Source organism: Rhinichthys klamathensis, unplaced genomic scaffold (assembly GCF_029890125.1).
Source record: "Rhinichthys klamathensis goyatoka isolate OS25496 unplaced genomic scaffold, OSU_Roscu_1.1 h1tg000011l_1, whole genome shotgun sequence".
NCBI classification, from domain to species: Eukaryota; Metazoa; Chordata; class Actinopteri; order Cypriniformes; family Leuciscidae; genus Rhinichthys; species Rhinichthys klamathensis.
This window is the reverse complement of record NW_026606564.1, coordinates 4,356,657-4,373,335: the sequence shown is the minus strand read 5'-3', so window position 1 is coordinate 4,373,335 and position 16,679 is coordinate 4,356,657.

Here is a 16,679-nt window from a genome sequence, read left to right as displayed (position 1 = left end):
TTCATTTCATCAAATTACTTTGGCACGCGGAAAGACAGTAACACGCAGAGACCTTCACGCGCTGCCGCTGATCAAATGCCGCCATTGGATCGATCGAGCCTTACAGTGTTCAACATTGCAAATAAGAAATGTTTTGAGCACCAAATCAGCATATTAGAATTATTTCTGAAGGATCATGTGACACTGAAGACATTGCAAAAAAAAAAAAAAAAAAAAAACGATGTAGAAATAAAAAGACGATTAATTTAAATATATTTTAAGTTTATTGTAAAATATGCATATATATGTATAAAAATGTAAGTATTTTGACAGCATAGCAAGCCTTACTTGAGGTGCTTTCACACCATGTCGGAATTACGAGTTTCCGACTTGTAAAAAGCGTTCACATCCTCCTAGAACTCATAATTACTACTCGGAATTTCCGGAGAGCTTCAACTTGTCCCAGATCCTGACTGCTGCTCTCTATATGGATGAATAAATTATATTTTGCAATATCTTAAAATAGAAAACAGTTATTTTAAATTGTAATAATATTGAACAATTTCAGTGTTTTTACTGTATGTTTGATCATAAATGTAGTGCATAAGAGCATACACAACTACAAAAGGTGCAAACATTCATGATCCGTGTAAATTGTTATTCTGCACATCCTACAGTAACAGTTTCTCCCAAAGTACCCATAAATCAGCTTAAAAAATGTAATCAATTTCACCCATTCAGAGTGATGGAGCACCTTAAAAAGTCCCACACATTGTCATCTTAGACATTAATATCAATATGACTCACAGTGAAGTTCTCACCTCGTCAAACTGAAGCACAACAGGTATTTGTGAATGAGAGAGAGATCTACTGCCTTTATTGAAGATTATTACACCCTTCCCTGAGAGAAAGCTCCGGCCTGTAAGAAGGATTCATTAAAACAGAAATAATATTCATTCAGACTTTGACAATAAATCATAATAATATCCACAGAACATTCGTACACGTGCCATATCTCATGTGAAGAAGCATGATAGCATGAGAAGCTCACTGCTTCACTCACACCTCTTGTAGTGTATGTACACAGACAGACACAGATGCACCAGTACACACACACACACCCTCTCTGAGTCAATGAGCTTGTGTCCTGTCTTGTCCTCTCCAGCTGGCATTTTCAGTGGTTTACTCCACGTGATTGGACGATCACTGCTGATCATGAGTCACATGTCATCTTCATGTGCACCGCAGTGCTCCAACAGACAAAAAAACATCAAGCGACTTTTTCCAATAATATGTATTTACTTGTATCACACTATACCGTTGTGTTGTATATCTAAACGCATAGGACAAAAGTAAACAGATGTTCAATAAGCAATGCTCTCGTGTCTACTTGTGACCTCAAATGAAATCAAAATGAACACATGAAAACCCTTGGGAAGATTGCGCAAGATTATGCAATTGTTTGTTGATTGAAAAGCAGACAGGCACAATGTGGAGCTCTCAATGTTTTCTCGATCTTGACGATTGAGCACTTGAATAATCCCAGCTCAATCATGACAGCTCAATCATGACAGCTCTCTGAAAACTTTTAGCATATTGATGGTTATGACAATGTATTTGCTCTTCACTATTTGGTGTGCACTTTGAAAACAGCCAGTGCCTTCCTGGTACACGTCTTTTTCTCTCCACCTTTTAGTGCCAATAAGCAATTTTTGGTGATCCAAATACAATACTGAATTGTCTGACTTCAATGTCAATGTCTGTATTTTCATGTTTGTCCACAAATAGATCTGAATGGACATGCAGCTAATAGTCAAGTCACCTTCATTTATATAGCGCTTTAACATTGTTTCAAAGCAGCTTTACAGTGATAATACACTCTAAAAAACGATTCGTTGGCTGAACAACCATTACTTATAAAAGTTATTAGATTTAACACAAAAAATTAAGTATTCATAACTTTTCAACCTCTACTTAACATATTTAGTGTGTGTAACACAAAAATATAAGTAACTAGGTGAACTTAAATGTATGCATAAATAAAATGAAAAAACATAAGTCATGTCAACTACTATAATAATTGCTTCAAAATTAAGTAAATCGAGCATAACATTTTAAGTAACTATACGAGCCACGTGATATGCAATTTCCCGTGATGCCTTTCCAGCCAAAAATTGGAGCCATTTTGTGAAGCACATATGTGAAGACGCTGAAAAGAGGTAAGCTTAACTTTTTTTAACTTAAGGTACACTCAATCGTTTATTGCATTTTAAACTGAATTTCAGAATTGCTACGAATTTTGCATCAACAATTAGAAACGTGGTATGAACACCTATGTAGTCTATAAGTTAATGTATGAAATGAGTGACTTTACACGAGAGTATATTTGAATTATTAAAGGGGCATTATGCAGAAATCCCGTTTTTGTCAAACAGCGACCCCTAGAGTTACTGTGGAGTACTTGAATTTAACGTTACTGTCGTAAATACCACTCACTCAGAGCGTGACATGCCTGTTACATAGTATACAATAGTACATTGTGTTTAATTTGTCGTTTAATGAGATATAATATATGTTGTTAGTGGTGAGAATTTTCACGTGATTAAATACATAGATCCGACAATTTTAATGGTCCAGAGGCAGAACTTTTGCCAAGTGTGTTAGAGGTTCTGGGTTCTAATCGGTACTAGCTAGTAGTATAGTTTATTTTCCTCATCAAAACCGATTGTTTATTAGTGGTTGTATTTCAAGCAGGGACATGTTTTTTGTGCATTAGGTTTTGTGATTTCACCATAACAAAATATAGAGAGTCTCTCAGTCCCCGCAACGGATTCAGGCGCGCGTCACAACAAAACACTTATCTGCACCACTGATCGCAGAGGCAACGAGCACTTTGGTCACTTGATTTCAAAAATAACACATTTCAGATCGCCTCTTATTTAACAAACGAACGAAATGAATGCTCTACTAGAGTTACCTGGAGATGTTTTATTTGTTTGTAATGGTAACGTTACATCCGTGCCGCGAGAAGTTTCAATGGGGACATAGCACACCCGCAAATTATGCCTATGCTCGTGTCCGACTCCTCGCTCGGTCAGTCTGCCGTTTCCTCTTTCTCTGTTCCTCCGACAATGCTTTCCTAGCTTTCTGCATCTTATATGCCGGCTCAGCCATGACGATAGTGTGACAAACTCCATCCATCTATACCTTGTTCCTGTGTGTATGTGTGCAGTTGCCGTAAAGGAATATGTTACATCGCGAGAGCTGATATCACGCGATACTTCCTGACGCGGCCCGCCGCACCGAAGTTGCAAGTGAGATTTTTTCGCTCACAGGCACCAGGGGGGGGGGGGGGTCGAGACGCCCACCATTCAACCCGAAAGAAGTTATATAACCATTTCAATAACTCTGAAGCTGTTCAGTTAAGCTAAAAAAGCTGCATAGTGTCCCTTTAAGCGAGTGTGCTTCCATCGAATAGGCTATGTCAAGTGTTTATAGTAGTCACAGTATTTATTGTGTTTTTCGAAATATATGACCATGACGTTGGCACGTATGCATTAATGGTGTGTTCACACCGAACGCGAATTTAATAATTTGCGCGAGTAGATTACAAAGTCAATGCAAAGACACGAATAGACGCATCATTCGCGCCGGGCGTCGCGAATGACGCGAATTGGGTGACGCGTTTGCCGCGAACGTCTTCCACGCAAGTTGAAAAATTTGAACTCGAGCAGATTCAAGCGTCTAACTAGACGCGATAGACGCGTTTTGACGCTCTATTCGCGTTCGGTTTGAACACACCATAAGAGGACAATTCGGACGGCGCTTTCCCCCACGGATAAATTCGTAGGCCTACTTTATTAACGAAATGTAGTTGTCATTTATTATATGCAGGCTATGATTTTTTTTTTTTTACTTTGCATATTTACAAATTCCCATATATTCTGTTCTCTAAAATCTATAAATGGATCGCGGGAAAGGGGGGCGGCCAGGCCTTGGGCGCGGGTTAGCCTACTGGTAACGTTCGTTAACATACAAATATTAAATTCGAAAACACATTGGCTACAGCTCCGTGTGCACGATTTATCATTAAATAATGGCGATCTTGATTCAAACACAATATTATTCCTAAATGACAGCTACAACCCTGTCTATTAAACCTTCAAAATTATTATCAAAATAAGTAAATACCCTTTAAGCAAAAGTTTGGCTTCAAACAAAGATTGTAGATCTTTATTTACTGTTTGGCTATTCCAGTAGTGACTGACTGACTGACTGTTAAAATGTTTTGAAGAGATTCGTTCAAAACCTCTGGACAAAAGTCTTCTTTAATTAACTTGTTTTGTTTAAATTAATAGATATTGTTTAATAGACTCATTTTTATATTTATAGGCATTTAATAATGGACTAATTTGTAACATTTAATTATTTTTTTTTATTTTTTTTTTAGATATATTTTTGATAACCAGAAAAAAATGTGTGTATATATACACACACACAAGATTGTTTAATATTTTTAAAATAAGTCTCTTCTGCCCACCAAGCCTTCATTTATTTGATCCAAAATACAGCAAAAACTGTAATATTGTGATTATTATTATTATTATTTTTACAATTTAAAACAACTGTTTTCCATTTGAATATATTTTAAGATGCAATTTAAAAGTTTTGGGTCAATTAGAACTTATTTTTTTTAAAGAAATAAAATAAATGAATACTTTTATCCAGCAAGTATAAATTGATAAAAACGTGACAGTATAGACATTTATAATGTTGCAAATGTAAGAGGCTGTAAGAGATTTATTTTATTTTAAAATATAAAGGTACATTTCTTTCTCATTCTGTGTTTCAATGCAATTGATTTTTTGAAACAGTCTGAACAATAACAAGTGATGTTGCAAGTAAATGCAGATTTCCTGTTTTTTTTTTATGTTTTTTTTTATATACTCATAGGAACGAAGAGGAACTGGAACATCTCACATTGAGGATCATCACGAAAGGTGGCTCAGCAGATGATCCTTCACAGACTGGGGTAATGCTGGAAGGCATAGAGGTGATGAGTCACGAACGCTGTGCTAAGTGAGCTGGTCGATAGGAATTACGTTTGTGAAACTAATTACATGGAAATGCATGAATTATATCTGTTTATTAAAATAGTTTCTTCCGGAAACAACGGACCATATGAGATTCCAAGTCACAGTTCATCTCACTTAGCATGGCGTTCGTGGCTCGACTGGTCGAGACTGTTTTCCAAGATGGCTCCTGCCTGTATACGCATAATGTACTGTCTATATTAATTATCTTCTTATTAAACTGTTTGTACACTTACAAAGTTCTCAATGCTTCGGTTTGCATGTAGAGACCCTCATTATGCTACCGTGTTAGTGTGGGGCTATTTTGAGCCTTGTTAGTGGTATTAACTAGCGATTTTCTTTTGCTTATTCTATGCCCCATATACTAGCGTTATAAGCTAAACAGTTTTTAGAGATAAAACTCTACGTACATTCAATTATCATGAAAACGCATCCCAGAGAACAATCAACTCGGTAACCATGTGGTAATTACCCCTAGGTTCATTTTTCACCGGAATTGTCCTTTAAGAGGTTTTTTGTATGTTGCAAAAGTAAATATTGGAAAAATGTAAATCTTTTGAGAAGTGTTGCAAAGGTGTAAAAGTGACCTGTTAAAAGTGATTTTCCATTTGTCGATTTGCCACATTTTGTTACATTTCATGTGTGGTTTCAGGCTTTCAAGCCTTTGGCAAAAAATAAAAAATAATAAAGTTAAATGCTTTATTGTGTGTGATTTGCATGTTTAATATATTTTAAGACATTGAATGTACTGGAGCAGTGCAGTTAGCAGACCAATAGCTGAAGATCTAAAATAAGTTAAAATGGTTGGTTCAGCTCATTTAATTGTCTTATTTTTATATACAAATGGGCTTAAATGTTAAGTTAACAGAACTAAGATTTGTTTTGATCTCACATGGCCTGCACTGTGTTGGATTTACTTAAAATGTATATGCACCATTTTTGCATCATACTTTTTAAGTAATCCCAACTTGGAATTATTTTACATAAAATAAACAAGAAAACCTTTGTTATATGTACTTAAATATTTGAGTTCACATAACATTCTTTACTTAAAAATATATGTAACGTGATGCATATATTTTTAAGTAAAGAATGTTGCGTGAACTCAAATATTTAAGTACATATAACAACGGTTTTCTTGTTAATTTTAAGTAAAATTATTCCAAGTTGGGATTACTTAAAAAGTATGATGCAAAAATGGTGCATATATATTTTAAGTAAATCCAACACATCATTTTTTAGAGTGTAGGAAATTACAGTAACAGAGATTGTTTTGGCTTTACAGCAGCTATAGAATAAAGTTATTGTTTTGATTGATTCACTTCCGTTGCAAAGATCATTAGTTATTAACTTAGTGGTCGCTAACACGACACCGTTCTAACAGAAAACCCCTAACGCGCTCCGACCCGCTCATCCGCACAACAACAGCACCTGGTGCCTAATATAATGAAATTACTCTGGATTCCATTCATATGAATGAATGAGGCATTTATATAGTGCTTTATGTACACCCAAAGCGCTTTACTATCATATCGGGGGTCTCTCCTCAACCACCACCATGTCGTATGTCGGCAAAGGGTCGGTCAAGCTTGTAAAATAATACTTTTCCCATATTTCAGTGGTAAACATGCAAAAACATCTATTTTACATTCAACTTAGTGCCTCAAACAAAACTATTAAATCTAAATATCCATATGCTGATCATATCATTAGTGTAAAAAGTGATCAGGTGACTTTACTTAATTTTAAGGCATCAGGTTTCCTCACTTTTTTAAGTAAATAAACTTTGTGTGTAATTGAAAAAAATAAGTTATGTCAACTTGACAATTCCAAGTTACTCGGGCAAGTAGAAATAACTAAAACAAAAGAAAATGTGTTGTGAGAACTTTTTATTTTAAGTTGGACTAACTTATTCTAATTAAATTGCAATTACTTAAAAATGTCAATCTTCTTAACTTAAAACGAACACGTTTTTCTGAGTTTTGTCTACTTAATTTGAGGAATCCCGTTGCCTTAAAAAAATTAAGAAACCACATCTTATTGTATATGAGTACTTATAATTCACTTGTGACTGATTTGTTGTAATCTCATTTTATTGATTTATTTGAAAGTGTAGGCTTTTACAAATCTTAAAAATATATCAAATTGTTCAAAACTGTTTATTCCTTAAATAAACTGCACAAAAAACACTTCTCTGAGAAATAACATTTTAAATTGTCAATCTGTAATTACTTTAAATTTCAATTTATTCAGAAAAGGAAAGATTTTATTCAAAGCTATACATACCCTTTGACTAAGTGAGAAAAAAAAATTACACTAAAACTCAGAAAGTTTTGCTGCTGACGATGTAAAATACATAGATGCTGGTCCCCTTAAATTGAAATGTTCCTCATACCTGCAGGGTAATGCATATAAGTTCAAACAAAATACATAAATCAGCAAATTAGAATGATTTCTGAAGGATCTTGTGACACTAAAGACTGGAGTAATGATGCTGAAAATTCACCTTTGATCACAGGAATACATTATATTGAAAGACATATACAAATACACTGTAAATATTTATTTTCATGATTTATCACAACTTTTTTCCTTTTGTCAAATCAACTTAATGTGGTTCAGATAACATATAATATTTAGAGTTTCTGTTGATTAAACCAATCTCCTTTTAATTTCAGGGAACTCAACATTTTAAGGCAACCTGATAACTTACTTTTTTTAAGTTAAACCAACAATATTTTTTTTACTGTGTAGATTTGAAATCGTAATAATATTTCACAATATAGTGTCGTAAAAACACTAATATTGATAACTTGTAATCTTGGTGAGCCAGAGCATACACCGCTATTACAAAAGGTGCAAAAATTCACATTCAAACAATATCATATTTATGTTCAACTCACTGCCTCAAACACAACTCTTGTATCTATTATATAATTAGCATATAGGCTATTAGGGAACCGTGACACATCGTTTTCCTACTGATAATAGATATCACATTTCAAGGCAATAGCAGACCAGTAAAATCCAGCTGATGGCATGAAATCAAAATCAGCTACATTTACAGTGCCTTTGAATGACTTAAAGTGATTCATTGGCTCAACATCCATTACTTATAAAGATAAATAGATTAAACTCAAATATTTATATATTCACAACATTTCAAGCACTACTTAACATTAAGTCTAGTGTATGCAATGTAAAAATGTTAATTAAAAGGTGAACATAAGCGTATGCGTAAAGTAAATGAAAAAAACGCAAGTGACATCAACTAGCATTACAATTTGGTTAAAATGAAGTAAACCTAATATGCAAAAATCCTATCCAGTGCAATAGTTGTGTGGAATACTGCCTTTTCATGTTTGGAGCTTAACAACCCCAGTTTCATTCAACACCATTACAGGTGCATGGAAAAATGTCCTGGACATTCAGCTCAAAATATATTTTGTATCACAAAAAATCAACAACAAAAAAACACATGGGTATATCCTTGTACAGTAAGTGGGGTGTCATTAAGTAGATGCTTTCCCTCTATGTTTCCAGCTACCTCAAACGTCGTGCTTCACAAGCCACGACCTCTCCAGAAGCTTGTTTTCTGTGGATCTCTGTGACTAATTGTTTCTATTGTGGTCTTTGTTAAGTTTGTCACCCGGCAGGTCTGTGGCACCGGGCCTGAGCCAGAATGGAGAGAGCAGATGAACAGAAAGGAAGAGTAGGTGCGACCACACCATCACCCCCTCAAAGCATGGCCTCTCACTGCGCTGCCACTCACTCCTGCCGAGGGATGATTAACTAGACTTATGTAACCAGACAGTTCTTTACTTACTTTAGGACATTCACACACCCTATGCAAGCATAATTATGGATTCTTCAAATTTATTTATTTATACCAACAGTGGCAGTTTTGGCCAGTGGTGGACGAAGTAGTTGAGTAAATGTACAGATACCCTTTTAAAATATTACTCCACTAACCTATTCCTTTTTAATTTGATCTGAGTGGAAGAACAAAAGTACTTGTTTTTATATGTACTTAAGTATTAAAAGTAAAAAGTACTGATTGGTGAATTGGGGGTGAATTGGGGGTGAATTGGGGGGTATACTGTACTAGACACAGTAGGTAGCACACGTACATCACGGATACGTCTATCTGGAAGATGTATTTTTTAGAGTGTTTTCTCCTCTGCAATACGTCTATAGGACGTTTCCTGTCGGATGTCAAATAGACGTTTAGAAAATGTCTTTAAGATGTTTATGATTTAGAATGTATGTAAAACTGACATCTTAAAGATGTACATCATTATGAATTATTATAAATTGCCAAGTAGCCAGCACTAGTCAATAAGTAACATTATACACTTAGACCATCAATGCCAATGAAGAACCTTTATTTTTAAAAGTGCAGTTTGAGAATCATTGTTCTTTGAGTATCCACAAACATGATGACATATTAGCCCCTTTCACACAGCAATCCCGGTAAATTACCGTAAAATTGCTAGAACGACTTTACCGGTAAATTCAAAAATGTGCTGTTCACACAAACAACAGCGTTCTGGCTTTTTACCGGTAACAGACCATTCTCACATCAGTTCCAAAATACTGGTAAAGTCCGTCAAGATGTCATTAACCAGACGTTTATGCCTTGTTTCTGAAGAAGGCTAGTTATTTTATCATACGTGACAAATCTCTTCATCCGCCCAGAGGAGGAGAAGCGCTTTAGTTTTGGTATCACTCCAATTTGAAGACGTTTGTAAACAGTGCAGAGTTAAACTCGTTTTCAGTGCACCATTTTATGAATGGCCCAGAGCCGTTGCTCTTTCAACGGCTTCTGATTGGCCCAAATCACTTCTTAAGTCAGCGATTTCTGACCTCATACGTGCAAAATACCGGTAATCTTCATTCCGGGTTCACACAGCACATATAGGCCTACCTTAATTTACTGGTAATGTTACGACTTCCCTTACTGGTCAATCGCCGGGACCACACTGATAAAAATGATTTTGTGGAATGAAGCAGTATTTACACGGTTTTATCATTGCTTTTGTTGTTAGGATTAACTTGCCATTTTGTGACATTTGGAGTTAATTTTGTACTCAAAATGACACATTCAAACACAAAAACGATCCATCAAATGTTACCGTTCTACCAGGTCTCTACGTTCACGAGACGCGTTATATATGATTTATAGATTTGGTGTCTCACACAAAATCTATTATTTTATTTACTAATATATTTGTAAGCAAAGCATATACTTAATAATTATGGTATAATTCAATGTTATATTGTTTGAGTGACATATATTGCAAAGGAAACTTCAACTAACTAAATACTCAACCTTTTACTAGCCAAGTTCAATTTGCTAGTTTTCTCTGTTAATTTCACTTAACTTAGTTAAGTAGAGTTTACTTAATTCCATATGTGAAATTTTACTTAATTTTTCTTTGGCAAGTTTTTGCACTCATATTTTTTAAGTAAATTTTACTTATTGTTTTTTTTTTTTTCAGTGCAATTTACCGGTATATTTGAAAAGGTCCTGTTCACACATAATCTTTTACCGGTAATTTACCAGTATAGGCTGTATGTGTGAAAGGGTCTAGAATTTTCTATATAAATTGAATGACTGGAAGAACCACCTGGACTGGTTTGAATAATAACTAATTGTTTATTCCACAAGAAAAGGACCTTGTTGTTCTAATACACAGATTTGCCCGCTGTTGCTTTGTAAAGCAGTCAAAAGGGCTTAATGATTATTCTCTGCACCTTTTAATTAATCCTGAAACTGAAGCAAACATCGAGTTTGTTGACGGAGACATATGGACTGCAGAGAGTGTTTCGGCACAGTTGACAAATCTTTGAGTTCACCAATCCTGCTCAATAGATCTAGTCTAGTATTGATCAATTACTCTGTACACTCCTCAGACAGCAGGGAGGAAAAGTATTGGATAACCTTGATAAGAAAGAGATTTATCACAATCACCACGGCAACCCTGATCATTTTCTTAGTGTATTTCATTAGCGTTACATCTACATATTCGCCCATCCACATTCTTTCACAAGTGGGTGTGCTATTGAAGACCAAACTTAGAGAGATCTCGGTTAACTTTGAAATACTGTGGCCTTAAATAACACTTTTGGGTACTTTAATCACACTTGAAGTTCCACAAACAACTTTTTTGCAACGTTTTGAAATGTATGATTGTGGTATAATTCTTACATAATGAAATGACACTCATACACTGTAAATATACAGTATATATTAGTGCTGTCAGATCGATTAACCACGATTAATCGATCTGACAGCACTAACATGGTAGCAACATTTTAGGTTTTATGGATTTAACTTAAATTTACATTTAAAAAAAGCATATTTAATTAACTGATATAATGTTAAAACACCAACTTACCAAAGCACTAAAATCTGTTTTGTACATTTATAATACATTGACAACAGGTAGTAATGAGAAAAACAACACTTAGACTCAAAACGCATTAAAAGTATTTTTTTCCCACGTGTTGAGGTAATTGTTACGAATATACTGTATATGGAAGATGTACAGTGTCACACACACAAACACAAAACACCCGCATGGTAACACACATGACACTAAAATAATGCAATGAACATTTATTTAACAACATAAGATGTAGCATAAAACCTACATAACTGATAAGAAAAAAAACCTAATAAGTAACATCGAACGTGAAGGAAATCTTGGAGCGTCTATTTACACGTTTTCACTGTGAATTATAAGATGACTGTACATTTAATAGTATTTTACTATAAAAATATACGAAACTTACCATTAGATTTAGTACAATTTTACATTAAGGGAACTTCACTAGCATTTTTTTTAATACCATTAAAATTACGATCTTTTTTTTTTTCTTCTTCTTTTTTTACAGTGTATGTTTTTAAATGTGTTTTTAAATGTGGTTTACAAGTTCAGATTTTTAAAGTCAGGATTTTAGTTATGAAATAAACCACTTATTTTTTTAAACAATAAAACTAATCTTCACAGATGAGCTTCTCTTTCTAAAATGCCTTTCATATTATGAAGCAAATATTTAAAGATAATGCAAAAAAGAAAACCAGTACAATATCAACAACTTGTTCCAAGATGCAGTCAGCTTTGTGTCTATAGGCACTGGAGTTGTTTGTGCTTATGTAATGGGTGAACATGCTCAGAGACCCTACTGAGTGTTAGCGGTTCAGGACTGGCACACGTTCACACCATGTCTCTCTCCTTCTGCTGTCCGTGACAGAGGGGAAGCATTACTAATCTGCCACAAACAGAGCAACAGAGACTCTCAGAGATGAAGAGCCAGAGGAGATATAGAAAAACATGTATATGGAAGAGAGAAACTAGCATATAAACCAGTATGTAAAACCACTTTTGTTCTGCTCTGACAATGAGTCTTTCTCCGTATTACCGAGCAACATTTCCATGAAAAAGCCTAAGCCTATAAGCTGAATCACACTGCGGTACAAATTTCAAGTCCGGGACCTAAAATATATTCTGGAAACCAATCCATGATATTCATGAGATTCCAAGATTCACATGGTGCATCATATTTAGGTACTGAAGATCAATGGGAAACTTGAACTTGAAATGTGAGTTTGAAAGGGGGAAAAGAAAAACCTTGAGTGTGAGGCTGAGGTGCCAGTTTTGAAACCCACCGAACAATGGAGCTACTGATTGGCATTTTGCTTTTTGTGACTGCGTACCAGAGGGTTTGTTCTCGTAATGGCAAGAGCCTGACTAAATGCATGTCTTAATTGTAATGTTTAAAGGAACCACGCTGAGAATGGGAATGAAAGCAAAGAGAGTGACTCAAAGGTGAGAAAGCATGAACGATGGAGGTTGAGACAGCGTCTGGAATATAAAACCAAATCTCTGTGGTGTTTTTACATTGTTGCACTTGTTTAAAATGATAGTGATTAGACACACTTGTGCATGCTATCGTGCTATGCATTTCTGATGAATTTTTATACAGATGGAAAATTAAGGCATATGAAGTGTTCCGGTAAAGACCTTTTGTATGTTTCTAGCGAATTGTATTGTAATGTGAAATAGCCTCAGGATTAAAATGATGCGTTTCTGTTTGGAGTGCAGTGTTATGAATGAATGATCAATCACATTCCCTGACATGAAAAATATATCCATCATCTATACATATCGATATACTGTGGGGTCCAAAAGTCAGATCACTACTGAACTTGATTTTGAATTTTTCTTATTTAATACATTTTGTTTATAGCAATTTATCAGCACAACAATTTGAGTTAAAAAAACTTAAATCTAAAACTAATCTAAACTTAAATCTAAAACTAACCCTGTTTACTTTAATGGCAGCAGCACTCAAGCTGGATGAACTCGGGGTAAGTGATTCTTCAAATATCATTTAAATATAATGTCATGAAATAGTATGAAGTTACGTGTCTCCTATCAAAAAAAAAAAAGCAAGCATACTGTATGCGTAATTTGGGATGGCAGCTAATTTGAATAAGAAGTAACCATTGCCTTACCTAATGCAGCAAAACTACTATAATCAATGAATCTTTTTAGCCTACATAAAGTCTACACTTTGTGTGTTATAAGTTAGTTTTTAACAAAAGGACTCGCAAGCGGATTTTAACTTAAAAACACTATCTGATTGGCCATTGCGTTCAACAAATCAACGGATATGTGTTGTGATTGGCTGCATCGCTCAACGCTGCACAAACACATTGTAAATAGAAACCTTTGATGCTCTCAATGGCGCAAACACCAAATCGGTTTCCCAAAATGCTATTATTATGGAGAAGGCCCTAGACCAGGGCCTCATTAGAGAGGAAAAAGGCAAGAAATTGTTACAGTTAAAAAAAAAGAAGATCCAAATATTGTATTCCATTCAGATTACATCACAGGAAATATCCAGTATTCAAAAAGGACATCATTGGGCTTGAGCCTCTCAAACTGACAGAGGACAAAATTCAACACCACCTTTCCCAGGATACAAGAAGTAACAACTGTCTTATATCTTACATAGGTCAATAGTGGTTATCCATTTAGCTTGTCCTAGGCGATCAATCAGTTCATCAATCCTGGGTGTTGGATAGGAGTCGAATCTAGAGACGGAATTAAGATAACGGAAGTCCACACAAAAACGGAGACTGCCATCCTTCTTTGAAACCAACACCACAGGACTACACCAATCCCTTCGAGAGGGTTCAATGATGTTCATAGTCAACATTTGATCCAGTTCCTCTTTTAGAGAGGTCAAGAGCCGTTCAGGCACACGATAACTCCTTCGTTGAGGTACTGCTCCATCACAAAGTACTATGTTGTGCTGAACCAAACTAGTTCTTCCAGGAGTCTCTTTAAACACCTCTGGGCTACAGAGACCTTGAACGTCAGCCTGTTGATGTAATGACAGATGCTGAAGGTCCAAAGTAACATTAGAAGGAATTGCCAGATTGTTCACAAACCTCCTCTTCATCTTCCACCCGGCAGAGCAATTGGGCCTCCACTCCGATATCTGACCTCTCAAGCCACGCTTTTAATAAGGTAATATGGAGTACCCGTTTGGATCGGCTCTGCCCTGGTAAGGCAATCTCATAGGTGGTAGACCCCAACTTCCGAATCACCTCAAAAGGTCCTTGCCATTTAGCCAGTAGCTTACTGTTGTCACTAGGCAGCATCACCAATACCTTGGGTCCTGGCTGAAAACTTCTGGCTCTGGCCTTTTCGTCATACCAGGTTCGCTGTCGACTTTGAGATTCGATCAAATTCCTGTGAGCAAGTTGTGTCATACTCTCAAGCCTTTCCCTCATTTGGAGGACATAGAAACAACACTCTGGGAGCCAGTGATCCTGTGGCCGCCTTTCCAGGTTCCCTCCAGAAGGGCCAAGGGTCCTCGGACATCCCGGCCATACAGCAGTTCAAAAGGAGAAAACCCTAAGGAAGCCTGCGGTACTTCCCTGTACGCAAATAAAAGATAAGGGAGCCATTGGTCCCAATCGGCCCCAGTATCATTAACAAATTTGCGTAGCATTTGTTTAAGGGTCTGGTTGAATCTTTCAACCAGCCCATCTGTCTGTGGATGGTAGGGTGTAGTCCTTATGCCCTTTATCCATAACAACTGATACACTTGTTTTAATAGTTTAGACATGAAGTTCGACCCCTGATCAGTCACTATGGCCCTAGGGAAACCCAATCTAGCAAACAGCTGAACAAAGCAAAGAGCTAAATTCCTAGCCGTTACTTTCTTAAAGGGATACTCCGCCGTTTTTTTTCATATTAAACTATGTTATTCCCTTAACTAAGACGAGTTGATACATACCTCTCTCGTCTCAGTGCGTGCACTAAATCGCTCTGTCTTGTGGTGAAACTTTGATAGCACTTAGCTTAGCCCAGTTCATTCATTAGGATCCAAGCAGAGAAGCGACCAAACACCTCCACGTTTTCCCTATTTAAATACAGTTACACGGGTAGTGTAACTCGACCAAGAATGGTGACACAAAATAAAACTTTGCGTTTTTCTAAGCGTGTAAAATGGATAACTATGATGTATGGCGGAATACCATAGCAAGTGCTTGGGAGCTTGTCCCTTCTGGACTTTCCTGACTATGGTACCCTTGTGCCTCTCTGTACAATGGCCCAATCTCTAAATCATCCTGTTGCAATTGGCCTATATCTGGCAGGACCACAAGCATGATTTAAGCTGTTCAGAGAGGGGTTCTTCAACTAAAAACTTGTTATGCTTTTTGTTGACAACAGTGTTTTGGGGGCCTGTAAATGCAAACTTCGGGTTTCAAAGCGCAAGTTTTTGAAAATGATACCGTTATCGTCTCCGTGTAAACTACAAAAACATAAATCTGTGAAAACGGTGATGGCATGCACATGCATACTACGTGTTCAGTCTATAGGCACGTAGTGTTTCTTTACAAAGTGACATCGCCATCTACTAATACCAGTGTTTTAGTCGTTTTCACAATACAAAACTGTCCTGTAAATTTTCTCTCTGTGTGATTGTCTAAGCTGTTCTTTAAGTACTTAAAGGGTTGCCAGTTAAAGAATAATAGCAACACCATGTCAAGAGAATCTCCTCCTGCCATGAATGTCTATTTAACATATAGGAAACAAATTCACTTATTTGTTGTGAATGTATTTGTCACTGAATCGTTCATTCAAGAGATTCGTTCAAAAACGCTGATTCATCCATTAATAAAGTAAGTGAAGTCTTTGCGCTAGAGTCATTAATTTTAAAATTAATTAAATATTTTTTAAATTGCAAGAATGCAGTCATTAACATTTGGTCAGAATGTCTTAGCTAAATTAGACAATTTGTTTATTCAGAATCGTGGGAGAATCGTGAACATTCTGGATGCGGAACTGTGATGTTTAGAACATTCTGGATATTAAACTGTGATGTTTAGAACATTCTGGATATTAAACTGTGATGTTTAGAACATTCTGGATATTAAACTGTGATGTTTAGAACATTCTGGATGTGTGATTGCCTTGTGCCACACTAGGAGATTAGATCTCAGTGCCTCTGCTGTCTCTGTCACTCCCTGTTAAGACAAGCACATCAAGATCAATCATCCAGCAGCGTATAGAGGCGGTC